Source organism: Quercus lobata, chromosome 3 (genome assembly GCF_001633185.2).
Source record: "Quercus lobata isolate SW786 chromosome 3, ValleyOak3.0 Primary Assembly, whole genome shotgun sequence".
NCBI lineage: Eukaryota > Viridiplantae > Streptophyta > Magnoliopsida > Fagales > Fagaceae > Quercus > Quercus lobata.
The window spans coordinates 63453010-63459009 of NC_044906.1; positions in this window are offsets into that span (position 1 = coordinate 63453010).

The following is a 6000-nucleotide window of genomic DNA, read 5'->3' on the forward strand; positions in this document are numbered from 1 at the left end:
TAAATTTTTGTAATACGTTATTTTATTAATTTTAATTAATTGTACATAATATTTTTCTTATATATATATTTTGTAGGGACAAGGGCCCAAGATCGTATATTAGGCCTTGGACTTTATCCAATGGGATAAATAGGTCTAAGGAAAAGTAAATAATTATGAGATATTCTCAGACCAAGTTTCATAAGTGGAGAGTAAATGAATGACTATCCAAGGAGTATGTACTCCTTGGACTTAATGAATATGGTTCAAAATATATAACCCAGCAATTAAAGTGACCTATCGAGAAGGTTCAATGATAGGGATGTGCTTCATAGACATGTGAGAAGAAAGAGAACCTAAAAATTTCTAAGAGAAGGCTGACACCACCGCATTAAATGCACAATAGCTACTTTACTGGTCGCATTTATGTGGAGAAGACCTCTGAACAGTGCTACCTTGGCTACCGCAACTCACAGAGAGCTGGGGAAGGTGGTTGATGGGACTAGTGCTCAAGTAGGGGTTCAGATAATCAAAAAGTGGAGGGTGAAGATAACTCAAAAGAAGATATATAAAGTGGAAGACTCTTCAGGGAAAAGGGATAGAAAAAATAGAGAGAGAATATTGTAGCAATCTAAACTGTCTTAGTATCCAACTGTGATTAATATACAATAATTGTGGCTTCCTTGAATTGAAAGTCCATTGATATCAATATCTCTTATTTGTGCTTAATTGTCATTTAGTCCAATACTAGCCGTTGTCCAATTCACTAGGACCTAGTTCTTTGACCCATTTTCTACAAATTTATTGTATTGGGCTCATTGGACCAAGACTCTATACATTTTGAGCTTGGGCCCCAAATTGTGACCCTACAATTGACCTTGTCTGTGGGAAAAACTTGTGCCTCAGCGAGTGCAACAGTTAAACATGATGGGATCAGGTCCACACCAGGCAGGTCCACACCGATCAGAGCCTGCAGGTTCTCAACGGCAGGACAACTTTCTTAACCTTGAACGGGAAAGAGATTAGGACAAACATCGAGAGGGTAGTGTACGTACTACCCATACAAGCAAAAGCCATTCTAAGGTGAGAAGTCACGTATCCCAAAAGTAGGTCGATAACAGAGCCCTACAGCAAGAGATCGACGACTTGAAAAGGGAACTGCGTCGTGCGCAACGGAAGCGTCCCCCTTCCAGCTCAGACACTAGTGATGAAGAGGACGACAATTATAAGCAAAGGTCAAGAACTCCACCAAGTGAGACATTCTCCTATGAGAAAGAACACCATCATAAATGCAGTCACAGAAGTTCGTCCCATAAAGGCCTAGTGAACGATGTCATGAGCAAGACATTGGATCGAATCTCCAAATCACCCTTCACATGCAAAATAGAAGGGGCTAAGCTTCCTCGGCAATTCCATCAACCTACTTTCACTATGTACAACGGTCGAACGAACCCCGTAGAGCATGTAAGCCAATTTAACCAAAGGATGGCCGTCCACTCCAAAGATGAGGCTTTAATGTGAAAAGTGTTTCCATCCAGCCTGGGACCGATGGCGATGAGATGGTTTGATGGCCTCAGACCAAACTTCATAGATTCCTTTAAGTAGCTAACCCAGGCCTTTGGCTTTCACTTCATCACGAGTAGCAGGGTTCCTTGGCCCTTAGATTCCCTTCTATCTTTGTCCATCCTTCTATCTTTGTCCATGTGAGAAGGGGAAACCCTAAAAGCCTACTCGGATAGGTATTGGGAGATGTACAACAAGATAGATGATAACTATGATGATGTCGCCATCAGTACTTTCAAGAGCGGGCTCCTAACTGAGCACGGTTTAAGAAAATCCCTAACAGGGAAGCCTGTGACCAGCCTACACCAACTCATGGACCGAATCAACAAGTATAAAAGGGTTGAAGAGGACCAGCAGTTGGGTAAGGGTAAAGCAAAGATTGTCCCTCAAGAGAGGAGGAACTTCAGGTCAGACCGATTTAACAATAACAACCGACCGAGGAGAGACTATGTAGAGCAATCCGGATCTGCCAACGCGCAGGCAGTTCACGCTGTGTTTCGAGATTTGATACATCAGGTTATGGAGAAAATCAAGAATGAGTCGTTCTTCAAATGACCAAATAAGATGGCAAAAGACCCCATGAAGCGCAACCAAAACCTGTATTGCCAATACCAACAAGAACCAGGGCATACAACCGAGGACTACAGAAACTTGAAGAACCATTTAGACCAACTGGTCTGAGAGGGAAAATTAAGTCACCTCCTACATCATTTCAGTGGTCGACAAGGACAGGCGAATATTGAGACATGAAGGGACACCTCCTTGAGACCGCCTATAGGCACGATAAATATCATTCTTGCCGCCTTGGGAAAGACCGGCTCTTGTCCTTCCAGAGTAATGTCTGTAGCTCGGCTTCCCACCAAACATGACGATCGGGAGTCCAAAAAGGTCAAGAAGATAGCCTCACCTGTGCTGGGATTCTCGAACGAAGATAAGATTGGAACCATCCAACCCCACGATGATGCTCTAGTTTTTCACGCTTAGGATTTGAGGATATGATGTAAGGAGAGTGCTAGTAGATTAGGGCAGTGCTGTGGAAGTAATGTATCCCAACCTATACAAGGGGCTGAATTTTAAACCCAAGGACTTAACGGCATGCGATTCCCCTCTAGTAAGCTTCGAAGGGAAGACCGTTACTCCAAGGGGCCAAATTAGACTACACATACAAACAAGTTCAGACGTGGTGGAGGTGGATTTTATCATAGTTAACGCTTATTCACCCTACATGGCCATTGTAGCTAGGCCTTGGCTTCATGTCCTTGGAGCTGTCTCTTCTACCCTACACCTAAAGGTGAAGTACCCGTCAGAGGGCCAGGTCAAAGAGATTATGGGGGACCAGACCATGGCTAGACAGTGCATGGTGGCCGCCATCTCACGCCAACATAATACTGAGCCCTCGACCTCTACTGAAATTGGCTTATAGCAGTCAACCACCTCGGCATTGCTCGGTGCTGAATCAGTCGAAGAGGCAAAATGCAAGGATCTAGAAAAGGTTCCTGTGGGCATTGATTTGGAAAAATTCTTTTAGATCGACTCGGAACTACCTTCTCAAGAGAAAGAAGATCTAATTGATTTTCTCAGAGAAAACGTGAACGTGTTTGCGTGGGATGCCTATGAGGCTCTAGGGGTTGATCTAGGTTTCATCTGCCACCACCTAAACGTTAATCCATCCGTTATCCCCAAGAAGCACCCCCCCGGCGTCCGTCGAAGGAGCATGCTAACGCTATTAGGGATGAGGTGATGAAGTTTAAGAAAGTAGGGGCTATCAAAGAAGTTTTTTACCCTGAATGGTTGACCAATACTATAGTGGTGAAAAAGAAGAGCGGAAAATGGCGAGTCTGTGTAGACTTCACAGATCTAAATAAAGCTTGCCCAAAAGATCCATTCCCTATGCTCCGGATAGATCAGTTGGTAGATGTGACCACTGGGCACCCTCGAATGAGCTTCTTAGATGCCTTTCAAGGATACCATCAGATATCCCAGGCCATAGATGACCAAGAAAAGACAGCTTTTGTCACTCCCATTGGAAACTACCATTACAAGGTGATGCCTTTTGGCTTGAAAAACGCAGGGTCCACCTACCAGAGAATGATGACCAAAATGTTTGAGCCGCAGCTGGGTAAGAACATTGAAGTCTATATAGATGACATGGTGGTAAAAAGTAAAGTAGTGTTCGAACATGTAAGAGACCTCGACGACATCTTTGAAATTCTGAGGAGACACAAGCTGCGTCTCAACGCGTCCAAATGTTCATTTAGGGTAGGATCAGGAAAATTCTTGGGCTATATGGTGAACGACAGGGGGATCGAGGTTAGTCCCGATTAAATTAGGGTTGTCCATAGCATGCAGCCACCTCAGAATCCCAAGGAGGTCCAAAAGATTACCGGCATGATTGCTGCTTTAAATCGTTTTATTTCTCAGTTGGCGAATAAGTGTGGACCTTTCTTCCTCTTCTTGAATAAATGGAAGGGATTTGAATGGACCGAAGAATGCGCTTTGGCCTTCCAACAACTTAAAGAGTATCTGTCTTGACCAATCATGTCTAGTCCCGAGGCCGATGAGGTCTTGTTCGCCTACATTGTTGTGGCCCCTCATGTAATAAGCCTAGTGCTGATACAAACGGACAACGGCGTACAACGACTAGTCTATTACGTGAGCAAATTATTGCATAAGGCTGAGACTTGCTACCTACCACTAGAAAAGGCCATCCTGGCGGTGGTTCAAACTACACAAAAGCTTCCCCATTATTTCCAAGCACGCACAGATATTGTTCTAGCCCAACTTCCACTCGGGTCCATACTTTGGAATGCTGATTATACAGGGAGATGCTAAGTGGGGCACGATTCTAGGGGCTTTTGACATTAAGTATATGCCTCGTACCTCTGTGAAGGGCTAAGTCCTTGCGGATCTGGTGGCTGAATTTGCTAAACCTTCGCTAGAAGAAGTAAGGGCGCAAGGCATGGATGAAAAATCAGTTGGCGCAATCTCTCTATAAAGGCCCACTTGCTGGAAGGTATATGTTGATGGCGCAGCAAACCAAAGGGGCTTTGGTGTGGGGTTAGTCCTGGTTTCTCCTGAAAGGATTACTATTGAAAAATTATTAAGACTGGCCATCTCGGCCTCAAATTATGAGGCTAAATATGAAGCCCTACTGGAAGGAATGCCTGTGGTTCAAAAACTGAGCAGAAAAGCTGTAAACATGTTTTCAAACTCAAGACTTGTTGTGGGCCAAGTAAATAGGGAGTTAGAAACAAGAGATGAAAGAATGCAAGAATACTTAGACCAAGCTAAATGCCTACGATCACGTTTCGATTCTTTTAGCTTACTGCACATCCCTAGAAGTGGGAACACACATGTCGACTCTTTGGCCATACTTGCCACCTCCTCGGCTCAATGTTTACCTTGGGTCATCCTTGTGGAAGATTTATACAAACCCTCGGTGACGAAAACAGAAGTGATCCATATCCACCATGTTAGAGTGTGACCTAGCTGGATGGACCTTTTAGTACTGTTTCTGAAAGAAGACATCTTACCCGAAGAGAAGAACGAAACTGACAAGATACGAAGAAAAGCTTCTCGGTTCTGCCTATCCCAGGACCAGAAGCTGTATAAACGCTCCTTTTCTGGATCATACTTGCTCTGCGTACACCCTGAGGCCTCAGAACTAATCCTGGAGGAATTACACGAAGAAATTTGTGGAAGCCATATAGGAGGCAGGTCCTTATCCCATAAGGCCATCACCTAAGGCTACTGGTGGCCAAACATGCAGAAAAAAGCACACGAATACGTGAAGAAGTGCAACCAGTGTTAGAGGTTTACGCCAAACATACATCAACCAGGAGGGATCCTCAATCCACTGTCCAGCCCTTGGCCGTTCTCTCAGGGGGCTTGGATATCGTCGGGCCATTTCCCAAGGCAGTAGGGAATAAAAGATATCTACTTGTAGGCACTGACTACTTTACTAAATGGGTCGAAACTGAACCTCTAACTAATATCAGAGATGTGGACATCAAAAAGTTTGTCTGGAAAAACATTGTCACCCGGTTCGGGGTCCATCACTCCCTCATCTCAGACAATGGTCTCTAGTTTGATAGTAACCTTTAGGAGGTACTATTACGAATTGGGGATTATGAATAGATATTCTACCCCAGCCTACCCCTAGGGGAATGGGTAAGCCGAGGCTGTTAACAAGGTCATAGTGAATGGATTTAAGAAGAGGTTAGATGACACGAAGGGAAGGTGGGTGGAAGAACTACCACATGTCTTGTGGGCGTATCGAACCACACCCCACAGGTTAACTAGAGAGACCCCCTTCTCGATGACCTACGGAGCTGAGGTTGTTATTCCTCTAGAAATGGTTTTTCCAACACTAAAAAGCAGCTTATTCTGTCCGACAACAATGATGGGCTGCTAGAAAAAAGCAATGGTCCAACTCGCGTACTACCAACACAAACTCAA